At 44.3% G+C, this 22,105-nt stretch overlaps 1 long non-coding RNA gene and 3 other non-coding genes across 4 annotated transcripts in view; 3 read left to right on the top strand and 1 right to left on the bottom strand.

The window, feature by feature from the left end:
• LOC142814318 (uncharacterized) overlaps positions 1 to 22,105 on the bottom strand; it is a 139,731-nt gene that overhangs the window by 101,568 nt on the left and 16,058 nt on the right. The gene's annotated exons all lie outside the window — the stretch shown is intronic.
• TRNAT-CGU (transfer RNA threonine (anticodon CGU)) lies at positions 20,898 to 20,970 on the top strand. The gene has a single exon. It is a non-coding gene; the product is annotated as a tRNA-Thr (tRNA).
• Positions 21,352 to 21,424, top strand: TRNAT-CGU (transfer RNA threonine (anticodon CGU)). The gene has a single exon. It is a non-coding gene; the product is annotated as a tRNA-Thr (tRNA).
• On the top strand, positions 21,806 to 21,878 carry TRNAT-CGU (transfer RNA threonine (anticodon CGU)). The gene has a single exon. It is a non-coding gene; the product is annotated as a tRNA-Thr (tRNA).

Here is a 22,105-nt window from a genome sequence, read left to right as displayed (position 1 = left end):
TATAGTCTGCCATTGCCACGGTGGCGGGTATGCTACAGGAGCCATTAAACTGTGTTCAAGTGAGACTCCAGTTTGCTCAGCTAGACCCTTCAGACGAACTGAGAAGGGCTGCCTCATTGAAGGCCTGTTTTGAAACAGAATTGAGCTCGACAAATCATTAATAGTAGAGTATGAGGGGTGCTTCTTGTCTGCTTTCACCTTAAGGAAATAAACAAAGGACATGTAGGTTCTCTGCAGATGAAGCGACCACTCATTTGACTTAACGTAAAGGCTTTCTACGGGGCTGGTGTGAAAAGCACCTGTAGAAAGGCGGATGCCCAGATGATGCACGGGGTCCAGCATCTTCAAAGCACTTTGAGCCGCAGACTGATAAACAACGGCCCCATAATCTAAGCGGGTGCGAATGAGGCTTCTATACAGGTTCATGAGGCATTGCCTGTCGCTACCCCACGTAGTGCGTGACAACACTTTTAAAACATTTATGGCTCTTAAACATTTTGTTTTTAAATTCTTGATGTGTGGTACGAAGGTCAACTTGTTGTCCAATATTAATCCTAAGAATTTATGCTCCGCATTAACAGACAGACGTTGACCGTTCAGTTCAATGTCGGGTTCTGAGTGCATGCCTCTCTTTCGGGAGAACAAGACACACGTGCTTTTTTGTGGGTTCAGTCGGAATCCGTTTTCCTCTGCCCATTTGGAGACCTTGTTTAAACCTAACTGAACCTGCCGCTCACACATTGCCAGATTGCAAGATCTAAAGCCAAGCTGGACGTCATTGACATATGTACAATAAAACATATTGCGAGGGATGGACAAGCGCAAGGAATTCATTTTGATGAGAAAAAGTGTGCAGCTAAGTACACCACCTTGTGGCACGCCTGTTTCTTGGACAAATGTTTGGGAAAGAACCGTGCCCACTCGGACACGGAATGTCCGGTTTGACAGGTAACTTTCGATTATGTGAAACATTCTTCCGCGCACGCCAAGGTGGGACAGGTCTCTTAGAATTCCAAAACGCCAAGTTGTATCGTAAGCCTTTTCGATATCGAGGAACACAGAGAGAAAATATTGTTTATGAACGAAGGCGTCTCTGACCTGTGCCTCGATACGGACAAGGTTGTCTGTGGTGGATCTACTCTCTCGAAACCCGCACTGAAATGGGTCAAGCAAATTGTTTGTTTCAAGGAAATGTACAAGTCGGCAGTTTATCATTTTTTCGAAGACTTTGCACAAGCAGCTTGTAAGTGCAATAGGCCTAAAACTCGAAGCTAAAGAAGGGTCCTTGCCCTCTTTCAAAATGGGAATAATAATAGCCTCTTTCCAGGAGGTAGGGATAGTGCCAGAAAACCAGATAGCATTGTACAAACAAAGTAAGATTTTTCGTGTTTCGGCTGGTAGGTTTTTTAACATTTCATACACCACACGGTCAGAACCTGGGGCAGAAGTACTGCAGCAGTTTAGAGACGTTCGCAGCTCAGCTAGACTGAAAGCTTGGTTATATGCCTCGTATGTAGTGCATTTGTGTTCGAGTTTCTGATTTTTTATTCTTGTTCTGTATTTTTGGAAAGTGTCAGTATAGTGGGATGAGCTGGATACCTGTTCGAAGTGTGCACTGAGGAAGTTTGCCTGACCTTCCAAGGTATCACCCTGAGTGTTTACGAGTGGAAGTGTGTGTACTTGTTTTCCTGCTATCTTACCGACCATGTTCCAGACTTTAGCCTCCTGTGTGTATGAATTGATCCCTGACAAAAACTTCTGCCAGCTTTCTCTTCTGGCCTGCCGGCGCGTTCTCCTGCCTTGACACTTTATTTTTTTGAAGGTGTCAAGATTTTCGGCTGTCGGTGAGTTCCGAAGCAGCCTCCAAGCTCTGTTTTGCTGTTTGCGCGCGTTTCGGCATTCAGAGTTCCACCATGGCACACGTCGTTTTCCAGAATGTACATTTATATGTGGGATGCATTTTGTTGCAGCATCAATCAAAAACGCTGTGAAGTATTTGACAGCAACATCAATGTTCAAAGTACATATGTCATTCCAACCTAGACGAGCGATGGTATAAAACTGTTCCCAGTCAGCTCTGTTTACGAGCCACTTGGGAACACGTGGTGGACACTCAGTTACTGTAGTTGTGCTCAAAACTACGGGGAAGTGGTCACTTTCGTACAGATTACTGATGACTTTCCACTGGAGTAGAGGCACAAGAGATGGAGATACTATGCTTAGGTCTATGAAGGAGTAGGTGTTATTAGCGAGATTATAATAGGTTGGTTCTTTTCGATTCAGGAGACACGCGCTCGACGAGAGAAGGAACTGTTCGATCAGTCGACCTCACGCGTCATACCGAGAGTGACCCCATAGCCTGCTATGCGCATTAAAGTCTCCAAGGAGAACATAAGGCTCTGGAAGTTCATCAATTAAAGAGTAAAAATCACGTTTTTGCAGCTGATAGCTAGAAGGAATGTAAATAGTGCAGATTGTGATCAGTTTATCAAAAAGAACCGCTCGAACAGCCACTGCCTCAAGGGTTGTTTGGAGTTGTAAGTGTGTGCATGCAATTCCTTGATTCACTATGATGGCAACACCTCCGGATGATGTCATGACATCCTCACGGTCCTTTCGAAAAATAACGTATTTACGAAGAAAATTTGTGTGTTTTGAATTAAGGTGTGTTTCTTGTACACACAGCACTCTTGGTGAGTGTTCGTGTAAGAGTTCTTGGATGTCGTCAAGGTTTCTGAGAAGTCCCCTGACGTTCCATTGTATAACTTCAGTGTTCATGGTGAATGCAAAATAGTGCTGTGTGTTCGAAAAGCGAGTGACTGTTTAGATGGGGAGTTTGAGTTCACTTAACAGCGCCGTCACCAGGCCCTGTTATTTGCTTTTTTGTTTTCTTGGCGCGCTCCAAGAAGCCACGTCGCTCTTTCGGCACCAAGGGTACCGACGTATCCATCGCCTCTTCGGAGGCACTGGATGCCCGCACATGCGGGCTGTTAGTTCGGATTTCGGGCGTCACCTGGTGAGGGGAGGCCTTGAGACCCGAGGACTGCCACAACCGCCGGCCCGGTATGCCCGGGACGAAGGAGTGGCGAAGGCTCGTGCGGCGGTGCCCCCTGACGCGCCGCATCAGCGTATGTAGGTCCATAGAATGAAGCGACTCTTCGCCGTGCTTCCTTAAATGATATGTTCTCCTTCACCTTCATTGTAATTATTTCTTTTTCTTTTTTTTCCAGTATGTGCAGGAGCGTGAATATGCGGCATGGTTTCCTTCGCAGTTTACACAGTGTGGCGGTTGTTTGCAGTTCTCAGACACGTGGCCTAGGACTCCACATTGTGCACAAGTCTGGCGACCACGACAGGTTTTAGAGCCATGGCCATACCTCTGGCATTGGAAGCAACGACGAGGGTTTGGTATATACGGCCTGACAGATGTCTTTGTGTACCCTGTTTGAATGGAATCTGGTAGTTTACTGGATGCAAACGTGAGTAATAAGTGTTTCGTTGGTATTTCCTTATTATCTCTTCTGATGATAATTCTCTGTACATTATTGACATTTTGGCTCTTCCACCCTTCCAAAAGTTGAGTTTCGGTCAGGTCAAGTAAGTCTGCATCAGACACAACTCCGCGAGTTATGTTCATAGATCTGTGTGGTGTTACGGTGATCGGTACGTCACCAAACGTTGAGAGGCTGTCTAGCTTTACAAATTGTGCTTTGTCCCGAATTTCGAGAAGAAGGTCTCCGCTAGCCATTTTGGTTACTTTGTATCCAGCTCCCAGAGTTTCAGTAAGACACCTGGCAACTACAAAAGGAGATATGGTCCTGGCTTGCTTTCCGGTTTTTTTCACAGTGAATGACGTGGAAGTGGGGAAAAGTTTCTATTGGCTGGTTGAAGAAATTTATGTCATCGGTGCGTACCCGCTTTAGGCCGGTACGATCAGACAGTAGAGGGAATGCTCCATGCATGCCGGTCTTGTTTTTGTTCAGCAGCATTGGCAGCCACCCACCACGGAGCCCAACAAGGGGACGCTGCAAGTTTGCAGGTGCTGAAAGCTTGCAGACGTCAGCCGTACAACACTGCCATAACCCAATGCGCCTAGACCAATGTAGGCTGTTTGCACAGGGTTAACCCTTGCCGCCAGGAAAATTGGAAATAAACAGAAGAAAATAGAAGACAGGACAGATAGATAGTGAGAGATAAAGACGAAGATGTAGGCAGAGAGAGATAGGAAAAGGCGACTGCCGATTTCCCCTGGGTGGGTCAGCCCAGGAGCGCCGTCTACGTGAAGCCGGGGCCAAAGGGGTGTGTTGCCTCTGCCGGGGGGCCTTAAAGGTCCAATCACCAAGCGTCGGCTCAACCCCCAGGATCCCCTTTTCCCAGAACACGGCAAAGCCACGCACGGCTAGGCGTGGGAGGGAGTAGAAACTCCCCCGTTAGCTCGGGTCCGTGGTGTCGCTACACACCGAACGCCTACTTGCGCAGGCGCCCCTGCGGGGTACCTCTTCCCCAAACTCGTCGCAACCTTCTCCACGTGCTGCGTGTGTGTGCGTGTGTGTCAGCAGCAGTTCAGCTAATACTTTTGAAAATATCAAAGAATCACTGTCTTTGCTTGATTGCTTGAAGTTCAAAAAAGGTGATAAATGTGCGTACACGACCTAAGAAATGACTTCAGCAAGATGATTTCTGAAGCTTAACGTGCCAAAACCACGATAAGTATGAGGCACACCATAGTGCAGGGCTCCGGAAATTCTGACCGTCTGGTGTAGTATAAAGTGTTATGACATGTTATTTAAGGCGCTTTTAATGGCTACGCACAATGCGTGGGCCTCTAGAGTTTCACCTCCGTCAAAATTAAACCGCCGTGACTGCGGTTGAACAAACGACTTTCGGGTCAGTAGCCGAACACCGTAGCCATTCTGCCACCAACGTGGACGTTTTAACAAGATGAACAGCCATTTATAAACTGTTAGTTTAACTGGCGAATTTCATCGATCAGATTTCCTCAAGTTTTTTTACAGCGGCCACGCATAAAACTAGCTCTATTTTTTCTGTTTTCTTGGTATTGAAGCGGTGAATTTGTGAACGGTTTGATTTGCTCGCTGATGGCTACTACAAAAATACAAGAACTTCTTTGCAGGCAAACAATGAAATTTCAAGCAGCGTGTCACTAGCGTAAGAAGATTTCCTTAACTTCTAATAACAAGGGAGAAAATTGGAAAAGCTCGCTGCATGTTAAAGTACTACGACGTCGTGATACGAGCAGCTGATGGTGTCGTGCCTAAAGGTTATCCTGATAAGAAGATTATCTAATAAGGCAGGAATATCGGGACTGTAAAGATGTATGAGAATATTATTCTGAAAATTTAGGTAATATGTGGGGGTATTACTTTTCGCATTCATAAAATACACCTGAATACTATAAAAAACTATATTGTTGCGCCACGTGTACCTATAACTTTAGCAGAAAGTATTTTATGGAATTCGTACTGGCAAGGAGGCTCATATGTATTCTGTTTTCTAATAGAAAGTATACACATCGTAGAAACAAAATGTTCTCTACAAGTTGCCGTATTATTCAGAGGCCTCTGCCACAGTGGTCTAGTGGCTAAGCCACTCGGCTGTGGTGGCTCGCTCGCTGGATTCCGTGCCGACCCGTTGTGCCCTCGCGATCTCCGACGTCAGCGTAGCTCTGGCCGACTGGGGTCGCCCTACGTCATCTCTTGACGCCGACCTCCGACTACAGTGTAGCTCTGACCGACTGGACTTGCTATACGCCATCTCCTGACGCCGACAAGAGCTGTCGCAAGTGGTGCCCCGTCCTCGGACTCCTGTTACCGTGTTTCGATCTTTCGTATCCCTCATATCCCCTCGATATGTCGTCGCTCTCTGGCATACTTGTTCTCTCTCTCTACACATTTATTCCTATCCTTTTAATCCCTCCTCACCCCCATACCTTGTGAGCTACTGCTGAGGTGTCGCTCCCTCAAGCAGACAGTTACGGGGCTCACTTTTCTCTTCCTTTCTCTCTTAGAACCACTTTGGCACTCGGCTGTGGACCCGCTCGTCGCGGAAACCTCTCCCGGCCGCCGCGACCACATTTTCGATGCAGACGAAAATGCCAGAGATCCGCGTGCGTTAAATGTACACGTTAAAGAACCATCCCTAGGTGGTCAAAGTTTCCGCAGCCCTCCACTACGCCGTCTCTTATAATCATATGGTATTTTGGGTACGTTAAACTTCAAATATTATTATAAAATTATTCAGGTGTAGTCTACCCCGGTGATACAGTGGTTAAAGTGCTCGGCTGCTGGGCCGAAGGTAGCCGGTTTGATTAAGGCCGCGATGGTCGCATTTCGACAGAGCCGAAAAACCAGAGGCCCGTATGCTGCGCGATGTTAGGGCAGCTTTCGGCTTCCCTCATAATTCAGTCGCCATTTTGGCACATAAAACCTCCGTTATTATCACGATCTAGAGGTCTAGTGCAAATTAAATGGGGAAAACGATAAGAAAATCCCAAGCAGGACGCGAAAAGAGAAACACGTCGATATAGTACGATTTCTCAAACATCGTCTAAAAGGCCAAAAAAATACGCCTCGGATATACCGTTGGCATGATACGACGTAAGAAAGTCATGTCACATGAACCGCTGCGGGAGTCACGTACAAATAATTGAAGCAAAGTGACACGCCCGTAACGCCTTGTCCTCTGTTTCTCATCGAAGCAAAAACGGAAAAAAAAATGTTCCCGTCTATCCGCAACGTGTGCGAACACTCCGCTCAGCCAGACGTCTCTATTTAACTGGGATTAAATATTAAACACACAAAACCCTCCGTGGCTTCACAATACTCCCCATAGACAAAGCGCAATATATACACGTGGCGTCACTTATGCTGCTAACAACTTCATATTTCTGTCCCTCTGGATGACTTTCCTTTTTTTCTTTCTTTCTTTTTGCTTCTTTCTTTCTCTTTTCTCTATTTTCGTGTATTTTTGCTTCTTTGTCTCACTTTCCTTTCATTCATTCTTTTTGTTTAGACGTCCTTTTTTCATTAAGTTTTTACCTCTTTCTTTCTTTGCTGTCTTATATCTAAATCTCTGCTCCTGTGCACAAAAAAAATTGGCAGCATATCCAGGGAGTGAATGATGAAAAGTGCGGCGAAGCATTGATTGATTGATATGTGGGGCTTAACGTCCCAAAACCACTATATGATTATGAGAGACGCCGTAGTGGAGGGCTCCGGAAATTTAGACCACCTGGGGTTCTTTAACGTGCACCCAAATCTGAGCACACGGGCCTACAACATTTCCGCCTCCAGCGGCGAAGCATTCATCTATCCATTTATTCTTGCTTCTGTCCATCCATGCGTCCGTCTGTGTGACCATCCATGCGTCCATCCGCCCGTCCGTGCGCGTGTGTGTGTTCGTGCGTCCGTCCCTGCGTTCATCCATGCATCCGCCCATGCGTCCGTTCATGCGTCCATCTATTCAACACTCCAAGTACCACCATCTCGCATCTTTTCATCATATATTCGGATGGATGGATGGATGGATGGATGGATGGATGGATGGATGGATGGATGGATGGATGGATGGATGGACGGACGGACGGACGGACGGACGGACGGACGGACGGACGGATATCGCTGTACCCTTTAGATCGGGTGGTGGTTGGCGCCACCAAGCCGTAATACTTAATGAACCAAAAACTTGATTTATTTTTTTCCTTTAAGTAGTAAAATTGAGGATACATACTTTGCAGTCAAGGGTTTAATTTTCGCTCGTCCGTTGACTTTACCCACCAATCAGATAGCCTCCTTCTAGTTAATTCTACCCGCTTAAAGTCTATTTTGCCCTCCCTGTCCCTAAACCCCACCTTGAAAAACTCTGCGCCATCATCCTGAACTACAGGGTGAAGTCCTTTACAGAACATTATCAAGTGTTCGGCACTTTCCTCTTCCTCTCCACACGCACTGCATACCGTATCTACCCCATCGTATTTGGCCCGATATGTCTTGGTTCGCAATACTCCCGTCCTGGCCTCAAACAGTAGAGAACTACCCCGAGCATTATCATAGATCCTTTCCTTGGCAATTTCCTGCTTAAAAGTTCGATATATGTCTAGTGCGGATTCCTAATCATGCCAATTCTCCACATATTGGTCTCAGCTTCCTTCACCTTCTTCTTAACCGATAATTATTTTTTGTTTGGTCCCCTGCTGTTTTCTAAGTAATTACCACTCAATTTTCTGGTTCGCTTCCTCCATTTTGTATCGACATTCTTCATGTACAAGCAGCTGAATACCTTCCTAGCCCAACGCTCCTCCCCCATTTCTCTCAATCGCTTCTCAAATTTTATCTTGCTGCTAGCTTCCCTGCCCTCAAATGATGTCCATCCCATATCACCTTGTACTCCTTGATTTGGTGTATTCCCGTGAGCTCCTAAGGCAAGCCTACATATTCCACGTTGCTTAATTTCTAATCTTGCTTGAACTTCTGATCCCATCCACAAGACCACATTGCCGAACGTCAGACCAGGAACCACGACCCCATTCCATATTCCTCTCAACACACCATACCTATTGTAATTGCCGCTGCATTCCTGTTACCTTTAGTCGACACTTATATTTCGTGTTCCCTTAGGTGCTCGGCTCCATTGCTTATCCATACGTCCAGATATTTGTGTTTATCTATCTCTAGCGAGACCTCCTGTATTCTAAGCTCACTACCTTCATTGTCATTAAAAATCATGACTGCTGATTTTTCTTACTGAGTCTGAAATCTAACCTATCTCCCTCATTACCGCAGATGTCCATCAATCTCTGCAAATCTTCCTTGTTGTCGGCCGTTAGCACTATATCATCTGCGTACATCAATGTTGGTAGTGCCTGTTCAATGAGTTTTCCTTGTTTGACGAAAGAGATGTTGAAGCCCCGTCCACTTCCCTCTAATTTGGCCTCTAATCCTTGTAGGTACATCATGAATAACAAGGATGACAGAGGGCACCCCTGCCTAAGCCCCCGTTTCACCTCTGTGGGCTTAGATACCTGTTTTTCCCACTTTATAACTACCTTGTTACCTTTATAGATATCCTTCAAAAGATTAGTGGCTCTATCTTCCACGTCTAGTGTGTCCAGTATCTCCCACAATTCCGCTTGAACCACGCTATCGCACGCTCTCTTGATATCCAAAAATGCTAGCCACAGGTGGCTGTGTTCCTTTTCTACTATTTCAATGCACTGCGTCAGTGAGAACAGATTGTTTTCCAACCTCCTGTCTTTCCGAAACCCATTTTGCAGTTACCCCAGCCCCAGCACCCCCACATCCTCTATCCATGCCTGCAGTCTTTCCTTTATAAGACAACAGCGGCCTGTTTTGCTTCCCATTCGAGCATACTATTTCCTCTCCCGCACCCCCACCCCACCCCATTCCTCAAAAGCTTTGTACCATACACAGATTAGGGTTTTTCCCTGCCACTAAGATTAGATGCATTCGAAGCCTTCTGCAGCTCGCGTGTATTTGCATTGCCTCCGAGATCTGCCTACCTTCGCCCAAGCGACGATATCATCTGATGACGTAATGATGGGACTTCACATTAGGTGACTTCAGAATGACGTCATAGCATGATGTCACCACAATATTGTGACTTATCGAATCACTTGTGGGCGAGCCAATGGTCATTTTTTGTTGAGGAGAAATCTACAAGGCTTTCGCCTAAATAAAGGCTGAAATAAAACGGAAACAGGAGCGAAGAGATCATGCTTCAAAGTCACGAATAGCATATGTGATATCAGAGAGTTGGAAGTTATAATCTGTAGAAAATTAAAAAGTTTGAGATAGATAGAAAGAGAGACACACACCATATTACACTCCGTGGACATCACGGTGGCGAAATTTTTTGGTAGATCGAACGGGAGAGCAATGAGCTGGGGACCCTTGGTGGCCGAACAGCGATATCGATCTGTACACAGACCACTGAGCACAACGTGAAAAGCGATTCCCCGGGAAAAAATATTGCATAATCGATACGTTTGTTCTTTGTGTCGTACCTCACTGGAAGACAGGCCTCGTATATCTTTCCGTCCCCTCTCTTCGCTTAGTCTTATTCTCCATGGAAATTGGGTGTCGGTACACTTTGTGGTGGTAGTGTCTTGTTGTCCCCTGTCATACTACGTATGTGTACGATGTGTAGAGCAATAGTGCAAGGTGGTAATCGGACGTGGTTTTTATTCCTCGCATGCGCAGCGACGCACTACGACTACGCTCAACCGTACCGGAAATGACCATGGACAAGTTGCCTATTATCGCCTGGCGCCTGGACACACACACACACACACACACACACACACATATATATATATATATATATATATATATATATATATATATACATATATATATATATACACACTTCTGAAACAGATCGACAACTCTCGGCAGTCTAGTGGCTCAGGTGCTCGGCTTGTGACCCGCATATCGCGGGATCGCATCCCGGCTTAGGCGGCTGCATTTTTGATGGAGGCGAAAATACTGTAGGCCTGTGTGCTCAGATTTGGGTGCACGTTCAAGAACCCCAGGTGGTCAAAATTTTCGGAGCCCTCCACTACGGTGTCTCTCATAACCATATAGTGGTTTTGGGACGTTAAACCCCACACATCTATATAATCAACACTTATATTTTTCATACATGTTTTTATTGCTAGTAAAGTAAAAGCTTATTTCCCGCAACATAAACAATTCAATTTATCTTATCAAGTTGCGTTCTGTGCAAACGTGAAATAAAAGGGCGAAAGAACAAAGTAAATACGAAAGCCTTGAAGCAATGATAATACATTCATGAAGCGGTCCCATCGAAACATTATTTTTTCTTTAAGTGAACGCAATTAAGGATAAGGCGATGTCTTTAGTGTAATGGTTGATACTCCCCTTGTATCCCAACAGTTTTCCAAAAATACATTTTCAACTAACAAATGGTTCAAATGGAACGAAACGGCAATGGAAGAGGCAATGATGAATGATGGCACTCTCAATGTCTCGGTACTGCAACAATCAAAAAATCAATCAATCATTTTATTTCCTTTAGATAAGGTGGAGTAGAGGACTAAAAGCTCAGGAGCTTGACGAGGTCCTGACTCCGTTCACAAGTTGACAAAGCAGCACGAATGGCAGTTAATCATGCACAACAAATATGAATGGTTTTGTTGAATCAACATAAGTGTTGGTTCAACAAAACATTCACTCATCAGAAAAGTTGATTCCTCATTTCAGTCTATGCGGTTCTTGTTTATCGCTGAAAGTTTGTCCTTTTTTGCAGCGCTCACTCCGAAGCACGAGAATCGACGCAAGAGCACCAAAGCAGGAGCCAATGGTGCAGCGATTACGACACAATGGCTCGTTCACGCGTACTAAGCGTCATTGCTCTTTCTTTGATCTAGTTTGTATTTCACACATATGCTCCTGAAAAAGCCTAGACATATGCCAAGCGAGAGGTTTATGGTGTGAGCTTCTTAAGCCTACCTTACATTTAGTTTTTTTTCTGTCAGTATTATATACGAATAGAACACACAAGACATGAGGCGGTCCGTCCAAGCATATAAGAGAGACATCGAATGGCGCTAAAGAAGGACTGGCGTGATTACGCAATGAGGCATTGTTGCTTACTTTTTCGACGTGTTTTAATTTATCTTTTTTTCTTCTGTACTAAACTCACTAGTAGAGATGTGTACAGTGCGGCGAACTTAACAGATTAGTGGCCTTGAGACACTATGCTGTTGCCAAGCGATGCAACCGACTAATTCTCGAGTACACTGGAGCGTCATTTATGTATAGAGGAAATTCGTATTACAGCTTTACTGAAAGAAATTATTAGATTAACCTTTAGGTGTTTTTTGCGTTGTGTTCAGAACAAAATTCGAACGTAAAGGTGAAGATATGTATTATGGGGTTGGCCTGGTGGTGTGGGGTTTTCCCTGCATCTTCTCTGGACCAAAATAAAGTTTCATTTATCATCAACATATTCATAGTAATTAATAAAATATATATGAGAGCGTTTAGCAGTCTCTTGTGCAGGCTGAACAAGTGTTAGGTGAAAGCCAATGTATAAGGGAAGGTCGCCGCCCCAGCCCTCCACGTACATGCTTCACCATCGAAGCTGAAACTTGCGGCCCAGGTGCTACCACTGGTTTAATACCGAAGACTCACTAAAGATTTTCAGTGTCTCACATTAGACGTCAAAGGGGCGTATGACAACGTTACGCATGAAGCTGTTCTCACCGCTCTCGAAGATATAGGAGTAGGTGGCCGGATGTATCGCTGGATACGTATTTATTTGTCAATGCGATCCTTCTTTGTGAGCACTGAAGATGGTCCAACCTCTCCACATTACAGCCACCGTGGCGTCCTCCAGGGCGCCGTACTCAGCCGTGTGCTGTTCAATCTTACGTTAATTGATCTCACTGTTCATCTGCCGAGCACGGTCAGGCTATCAATGTACGCAGACGATATCTGCGTTTGGGCATCGGCTGTAACACGCCTGAAGTTACGAGGGAGAATTCAAAAAGCTGCCACTGAAACCTTACGCTACCTCCGATATTGAGGCTTGGAAATTTCTTCCGAGAAATGCGCCCTCGTAGCTTTTACACGAAAGCCTATGAATAAGTACCCTATAAGCATCAATGGTCAAACTGTACCATACGTTCGATCGCACAAGTTTTTGGGCGTCATAATTGACAGGAATCTATCATGGAGCGATCACGTTTCGTACATGAAGAAACGGTTAATGGACATCTGTAATATACTGAAGTTCTTTGCAGGGAAGACTTGGGGAATGTCTCCCAGTGCAATGCTACAGCTGTACAGAGTACTTTTTCTAGGTTTCCTGTGGTACAGTTTACCGGTGTTGACCAATGCAAGCAAAACGAACCTTCGAACGCTACAGAGTGTTCAGTCCCAGGCACTCCGGACTTGCCTCGGCTTGCCTCGTAGTGCGTCAACAATGGCTACTATAGCTATCGCCGCTGACCACCTCATCACGACACATATCGACGTTGAGGCACTCAGGACACATATAAGGCATATTGCTCGGACACCCTGCCACCACCTATAGCCTCTTTACCAGCAGACAGACCACGTTCGTCATTTTGCCAAATGGTCACCGCATACCGCGATTCTTCGCCAACATGCTTCACACCCCCCGCCAGGTCTTCGACTCTTTCCTGGTGGCTGACTCAGGCTAATATCAGGCTAACTATACGTGGCATAAAGAAACAAGCAGATACGTCGTCACCGGCTCTTAGACAGCTTGCTCTGTTCTTCTTATACGAGACGTATCAAGGCTTTATACACGTATACACCGACGGCTCTGTTTTACAGAAGAGTTCAACGGCATCATTTGTTATACCGATAAAAGACACGACAGGAACATTCAAGACCTCCCACCTTACGACATCAACGGGAGCAGAGCTCACAGCTCTTCGTGCCGCATTGCAATTCATCAGCGATCAACAGCCACAAAAATGGACAATTTTTAGTGACTCAAAGGACGCACTGCAATCCCTTCTATCACCTTTACGCCACGGCCCGTACGAACAGCTGGTATTTGAGATTGCAGAAAAGACTCACCAATTCATTGAGGAAGGGCATTAAATAGCCTTTCAATGGCTTCCAAGTCATTGTGAAATAATTGGCAATGAAAGGGCCGATCGAGCTGCCCGTTCTGCCCATACTGAAAGCGATGAAATACCAATTCCGCTTTCCAGAACTGACGCTGCACGGAAACTCCGCATGCTTGCTCGCAAGCGCACCACGTCACAATGGAACGAGTCACAATTCATCCACGCACGGTTAGGTACTTTAAACCCAACTCTCAGTCTTCGAATTCCTCCGGAATTACGCCGACGAGACACTATTATGCTGTGCAGATTATGGTTGGGCGTCGCATTTACCAATGCGTACACGTTCCGCATAGGAATAGCTGACACTGTTGCATGCGACCATTGTGGCAGTGATGAAACAATTTGGCACATTCTGTGTGAATTCCCACAATACTGCTCGCACGGACAGTCACTCTGCAATGAACTAGATGAACTGGACAACCGTTCGGAAGAAAGACTCCTGTGCTGCCGACAGGACTTAATGTCGCAGAAGAAGGCTGTGAAGGCGCTCCTGCGCTTCTTGCGTTCAACCGGCCTGTCCAAACGACTGTGATCAGAACTCCCTGAATTTGTGCACATGTGGTTTTTTTTCCTAATTTATTTTATATCTCTCAATATCTATCCTCTTTCCGACCCTTTTCTCCACCCCTGTACAGGGTAGCAAACCAGATAGTCTAGGTTAACCCCCTGTCTCTTCCTTTTAATTATTTCTCTCTCTCTCTCTCAGTGTCTCACGAAGCAAATGTCACCTCAGGTGGTCGAAATTTCCGGAGCCCTCCACTAAGGCGTCTCTCATAATCATATGGTGGTTTTGCGACGTTAAACCCCACAAATCAATCAATCATCAACGAAGAGAATGTGTGTTCGTTCGTTTGTTTGCTTGTTTGTTTTTTTCCTTCAATCTATGGCACGGGCCCATTATGGGGCATTAGACAAGAATGTGAAGTTGAAAAGTTCAAAATGTTAGTTGAAAAGTGTTCGCTTATAAATGAAGAAATTAATGGCAATAATTTCAGTCATCGCGCCTATCTTTCTCTTTATTTATATTTGCGCTCACTCTATCTGCTCTTCTTCCTTTTTATTGGACCTGGGGTGAGTGAGAAACGTATGTAGAGATTTTCGTACATAACACGGACAAACATTGACTTCGCCCATCAGTCTTCAGCTTCCCTGTAAAAACACAAGCAATTTCATCAACAGTGAACATAATAAGTAGTAAATATAACTGATTAAATTTATGAGAGGAAGAAGTGAAAGACATGCATCGACAGACAGGCGTGCGAGCCTAATGAGATCTCTGGTTGTTTACTTTGTGGCTGCTTGGTGTGTTCCACTCCGTCAGTGTGAGACTGCGGGCCAGTTGACGAATCTGCCTCGCCGCATCCGCTCTTGAAAGCGGTATCGGAACGCTGTTCGCTTCTTTATGTGACGTGCGAGCAGCATGATCTGCAGAATCATTGCCGCCTATACCACTATGCCCAGGTAACCACTGAAAGACGATGTCATGGCCTTTTTGCACGAGCTCGACCCTTCACTACAACTCCGGCCTCCACCCGGCCTACACCGACGTGAAGCTTCGCTTCTCTATCGCCTTTGGCTGGGAGTTGCTTTCACGAAAGCTTATACCACGTTAATCAGAATTACTGACAGTGCGGCGTGCGATGTTTGCGGCACCGACGAAAATATCGAACACCTGCTGTGTCATTGTCCTCGATTTGCGTCAGAGAGACAAGTACTTGCCAACACGATGCGGCGACTGGATGATCGGCCTCTTTCTGTACAGGTGCTATTACAGCAACGTACACATGCCTCGACAGCCCACAAGGCAGTGAAAGCCCTGCTGCGTTTCCTGAGAAAGACAGGCTTGTATGAACGCCTCTGACATGCGGTAGAGTTCTACACGCTGCAGTGAAATTACTGTCAGTCTCTCCCCCACCCCCTTTTTTTCCTCTCTTCCCTCTTTCTCGTCTTCCTTGTCCCCTTCCTTTATCCCCCAGTGTAGGGTAGCCAACCAGATGTCTTTCTGGTTAACCTCCCTGCCTTCTCCCTTTTTTTTTTGTTGCTTCCTCCTACTTTGTGGCTGGCAAAATTAGTTGTTATATGACTGAAAGAGAACGAAAGAAGCAAGTATTGCGTGATATAGACGTGACCGAGTCATTGTTACAATGTCAATGGCTGACTGACATGAAGACTATCATATGCAAAATCCTGATTTGTCGTCTATCAGGAAGTCTGTCGCTTAGGAAAACGCAGCAATGCCTTTGCAGTGAGTCGTGTTAGGTCAATCACTAAGAATGATGCTGTTGAAATTCAACTTATGCAAAAGTAATTCGTATCTAAACGGCATTAATTATGAGAGACTGTACACAAATCCGAAAAAGTGAGCATTGCCTTTGGGTTCTATGATGACGTGAACAGACATCACTTGATCATTTCTGCCACATATCGGCGAATAAGTCACAATGCAGCTTTGAACTGACCTAAATTTATGTTCATCGAAAAATACGAATCGACTTGCCTATTAATGAGTACTAATGAGTACATACTAAGTATGACGCACTCACGTATATTTAAACTTTACGTACACCTCATTTTAGAGCAAGCAGTATTCATTCTAGACTATTGTTCTAGAATCGGCACATACCCACTGACTCGACCGCATTGGAATCATATTCTAAAAAAATAGCAATATGAGGGAAATCACCCGATGTAGAACACAACCTAAAGTGTGAAACACTACACTCGTTTTAGTGCTTCACTGTAAAGAATACAGTAAGGTTTATTGGCATTATCCAGTAGATGGAAATTGACCAAAAATAACTGGTGTGACGTTTTAAAAGAAAGAGACATTGATTCCATGTTGCATCGCTATAAATTTTGATAAGCGTTTTCACGTCTGAAATACAGTGAAAATCCTCAATTTATCATGTCTGTGCTGCACTATAAAACAATATTAAAATATATTCGCTGATAGTTTATATTCTACCGACAAACTAACACCGATGATGATCACCATGTACTAAATAATGCTCTGGAATCTGTCTTTCTCTGGTGTGAGGAAAACAGATTACTTTAAATGCCAAGAAAATCTGTAACGCTTACTGTAACTTGAATCACCGAAATAAATATTCAATTTCACTTGCATTATTGATCATACACCTTTCAGTCGTGTATTCGAGCACAAGTATTTAGACGTCACTTCAGCACACGATCTCGATAGAAAACCCGAATCAACAATTTAACCTCAAGTGCCCTAAAGCGGCATTTCTTCTTGAAAAGACTACTTCATCTGGCGCCCCTGGATGTAAAGCTGCTAGCATACAAGATGTTTGTTAGACCAGTGTTGCAGTAGGCCAATATTGCTTGGTTTTCGTATACAAAGGAACCAGTCGCAAGAATCGAAGGGGTGCAGATAAAGGCAGTGAGGTTTGTTTATAGTCAATAGAACTTAATGAATTCTCCTACTGCGTTAATAAATGAAGGTGGTCCAATAACGCTACAAACTCGGGCAAAATAGCAAGACTAATTTTTTGGTTAGAACTAATTCATGGTGACATAAACATCCACCCGTCAAACCTAATCTCTTTCATTTGTTGAAGGTTGGCACGTTACAGGCACTCACAAACATTTATGAGTACACTTCTAACTAAAACTGCTCTAAATATTTATACTCCTCACAAAACATAAGAAAATGAAGCTTACTGAGTCCTCCTGTTACTAACGCCTCGTCTTTACATGTGTTCCTAGAACTTATAGAAGCAATCGTACATGTAGAGCAGTGTCTGTAAACTTAATTGTTGTTCTTTTTTGTCTGTTTTTGTTTCTTCTTATGTTTTTTTTTCTCCTTATGATTTGTATCATGTATGCCCTCCCTGTAAAGGACACCTTGTGAGATTGGTGGTATTGCTAAACAAACGAATATTTATACGTTGATGATTGAGGTAGTCCTTTTGTCGGTCTAGTTTCACGAGTCTAGACTAAACTAACGGTCTAAATTAACGATATCAAAAAATAGAAAGAAAGAGGCGTTCTGAACACTTCAAAACAATGAAAAATAATTTTTCTCCGCAGTCTTGAAACGACAAGTTTTACGACCGGGTGCCTCACTTTAACATCGCTAGTTTCTTACAGCGCCTGAGTTATGGCGTTCACCATCGAGGGAAACACCTAGTTAGTTATTTTTTTTAATTTACCGTCTGTATCAGGGGTTTTGTTTGCCTTAAGCCTTTAATAATGTCTCGTTTTTAATGTCAGGGAATAAGAAAAGCGTAATACCATCGCAGGTCCGTTTTTCACCCTTTCTACCCCCCCCCCTAACTTCATTCTCCAACATCTACTCTACTGTCCATGCACCGCCTATTTTTTAGCCGCCTCCCATGCATGACGATAGACAAACACGCTCTTGCTCCAGTGACTGCTTTCATTTCTTTTTTTTAACCGGGGAAAATATAGTTCGCTGCCACTGCTATACGTCACAGCTACTCGCTTTACGGGTCACTGCCTGAAGAAAGATCCTTGTTTGCGCATTACGAGACGCTTCGAAATTCCTTTGTGCGGGGCTCAGGACTCACTGCTCGACGGGAGGCTTTACTTTTCGAATGGCTTTTTTTTTTGTATTCGCGCTAAACTTGGGTCCACTCTCAACAGGTATGAATGCGTCGCCTACGCCGGATACCTCTATACCCTTTTTAGCGCAACCCTCAGGACCTATATATACGCGAATGTAGTCATGGAAATTTCGGTGCAATTTTCGGTAACGTTTACAACTCTTGTCTTGGAAGTAAGACTCTTGTCTTACTTCCGCTAATAAGACAAGAAATGTACTCGCACCTCGCACGGAATACCAGGAGAGCCATCCACAAAAGTTTTCTTAACGAAGACGTTATATTATCTTCACTGATTGACTGAAACTTTGCCGTTTGCCACTCGGTATGATAAACCATGGTCGAATTCTCTTCTGTTGAGTGTTAATCATAAAAATAATTTAGTAACAATTTTTAATTCTTTTTGCAAAAGTTGGAGATGCTTCATAATTCACCTAAATTCTTCACAGTGTTTTTGCAGTCTAGAAATTTAGAATAATAAGATTCCTGAAAAAATAATGAAACTTGCACTAAGACGCGCAAGGCTTCAAACACCAAGTTACACGATTCGGAAGACTAACTTGGTTACTTATGGGTTGCTTCTAGGCCTTATATAAATTATGCAGGTTGTTCCTAGGTTGCTTAAAGATCATTGCTAGGCTTCTAGCCAGGTTGTTTGCACGTTGACTCTCAGCGCAGAGAGGCTAGAGTTAAATCCCAGACAATCAAAGACGCGAGACGGGCTCATGTCGTTAGCGTAGGTCTTCCATTTTATTTTAGTTGCATTATTTGCGAGATGGCAGAAGTTACATCTGGACATACTTTTCTGTAATGACGTTCGATCATTGGTTTCCGTGCAGTCACACCGAATGCAGAAATAAAACAAGGTGTTGGACGTCACCATGTTATAATCTACACCAAAAGTGGCACATTTCTTTTTTTCTGTCAGTTTTCCAAGCCGTCAAGCTGGCGGTAAAAACCTACGTGCCGCAGAAAACTACTGGTGGGTATGCGCCACTGGAATTGAGCCCCACTACCGAGTGTAAAGAAGGTGCGAGCGTTAAAAGCAAACTTTGATCCCTTGATATTACGTAAACCTTACGGCTTCAAACAACACTTCTACGAGGTGACGCTACTGCTCTGTGCAGACTATGGTTGGGAGTCGCGTTCATCCGGGCGTACGCGTTCCGCATAGGTATGGCCGACACCGCCGACTGTTCACACTGCGGAGATGAAGAAACAATCCGACATATCCTGTGCGACTGCCCGAAATACAACCTGGAAAGACAACACCTTTCTAATAAACTAAACAGATTAGATGACCAGCCGCTGTCAGAAGAAAGTATACTGTGCCATCGTCATAACTCGTCATCATAGAAGAAGGCCGTGCAGGCGCTACTGGGCTTCTTGCGAACTATACTGGCCTGTCGGAACGAGTCTGGGTGGATTGATTTTGTGTGTGCGTGTGTGTCGGTGTTTTGCTCTTATTTATTTTTTACCTCTCTCCCTCTTTCAGCCCTCTATTCCCAAACCTCAGTATATGGTAGCATACCGGATACTAGAATCTGTTTGATCTCTCTGCTTTCCTGCTTTCTGCAATAAAATAAACAAAACAATTATTTATTTACTTAATCCTATCATTTTCGACTGGTGGTCCAGCCTTCTTCAGAGGATACAAGTGAAATGACTCAAGTTACACTACCCGTAGCAAGGGGCCGCCCTCACAATTTGGGGACCCCCTTAAAAACAAAAAAAATGAAATAAACGATGTAACGAAGCAAGCGACAGACAACAAAAAGAAGAAGAAGAAAGGAACGACGGAGAGGCACTGGAATTGGGCGGGTAATTCGTGTATTGCAACTACGTGTAGATAAGATGCGCCGCCAGAAGAGGCGACCAACGAAAAGGGTAAAAGTGAAAAATATTGCCGCTTTCGCGCTTCTCACACATGGATTGAGTTAAAGTTCAAATGGTTCGGCGGCTGGTTCGCACGGCATCGGGCCATACACACATAAAGATACATACGACCTGCTCCAGCTTTAGAAAAACGTTGGCCATTATACAAAGCTATGTCCTCTACCCTCTCCCTTCACCTCCCCTTTCCAGCAGAAAATCGTACAAGTAATACTAAAAATAAATACAAGATATTCTTTCACAGATTAACAAACAAAAAATAATGTATATAAGAGAGAGACGACGGGACTGTGGGAAGCCAGAAGGGGGAGTCTGAAAACGAATTGCCGGTTTCCCAGACAAGCGTATAGCGTATACGATCATTGGCACGTGGACAGTGGGGTATATTAGTGATGCGACCACCAGACGTTGTGCTCGTTGTATCGCTGTCATCAGCTGTGCTCCGACAGCCGGAGAGCGGAGGGGTTGGGGAGCGCCAGTTATGCGCAACGCGCTGAGAATGCTCGGAGAGCGGTGGTCGCATCTGCGCGAAGCCATTGACTCGGCGATATATATATATATATATATATATATATATATATATATATATATATATATATATATATATATATATATATATATATATATATATATATATATATAAACATGCGCATAAGAGTGTTTCACACTCGTTGTTTGGCCTATAGATGGCGCTGACTGTCACTCCTACTTCTAAATTCACAGATAAACCCAAAAAAGTGGATGGAGGGAGGGCCGCTGTGATAGCTCAGTGGTTAGAGCATCGAACGCGTAATTCGAAGGTCGTAGGTTCGATTCCTGCTCACAGTTGGTAATTTTTTCATCCACTTTTCTTTCTTCTTATTTACATTCCATTGGTTTTAATAGCTTCCCCTGTACATTCCTTGGCATTACTGTCTGTTATATCTCATTAATATTGTGTTAAAACACGGAAAAACGAGCCCTTAGGTATACACTTCTTTCCCTTATTTCATTGAACGAGGGTCTCGTACTGGCAGACTTGGTGTGTTTAGGTTGTATAAAAGGGACAATTAATCAGCTGCCCACTCATAATAAGTTCACGTGCTACGTGGCGCCAAACATGCGCATAAGAGTGTTTCACACTCGTTGTTTGGCCTATAGATGGCGCTGACTGTCACTCCTACTTCTAAATTCACAGATAAACCCAAAAAAGTGGATGGAGGGAGGGCCGCTGTGATAGCTCAGTGGTTAGAGCATCGAACGCGTAATTCGAAGGTCGTAGGTTCGATTCCTGCTCACAGTTGGTAATTTTTTCATCCACTTTTCTTTCTTCTTATTTACATTCCATTGGTTTTAATAGCTTCCCCTGTACATTCCTTGGCATTACTGTCTGTTATATCTCATTAATATTGTGTTAAAACACGGAAAAACGAGCCCTTAGGTATACACTTCTTTCCCTTATTTCATTGAACGAGGGTCTCGTACTGGCAGACTTGGTGTGTTTAGGTTGTATAAAAGGGACAATTAATCAGCTGCCCACTCATAATAAGTTCACGTGCTACGTGGCGCCAAACATGCGCATAAGAGTGTTTCACACTCGTTGTTTGGCCTATAGATGGCGCTGACTGTCACTCCTACTTCTAAATTCACAGATAAACCCAAAAAAGTGGATGGAGGGAGGGCCGCTGTGATAGCTCAGTGGTTAGAGCATCGAACGCGTAATTCGAAGGTCGTAGGTTCGATTCCTGCTCACAGTTGGTAATTTTTTCATCCACTTTTCTTTCTTCTTATTTACATTCCATTGGTTTTAATAGCTTCCCCTGTACATTCCTTGGCATTACTGTCTGTTATATCTCATTAATATTGTGTTAAAACACGGAAAAACGAGCCCTTAGGTATACACTTCTTTCCCTTATTTCATTGAACGAGGGTCTCGTACTGGCAGACTTGGTGTGTTTAGGTTGTATAAAAGGGACAATTAATC

The sequence above is a fragment of the Rhipicephalus microplus genome, chromosome 4, assembly GCF_043290135.1.
Source record: "Rhipicephalus microplus isolate Deutch F79 chromosome 4, USDA_Rmic, whole genome shotgun sequence".
NCBI lineage: Eukaryota > Metazoa > Arthropoda > Arachnida > Ixodida > Ixodidae > Rhipicephalus > Rhipicephalus microplus.
The sequence above is the reverse complement of the archived record's forward strand: the minus strand, read 5'-3'. Positions and strand labels throughout refer to the sequence as shown.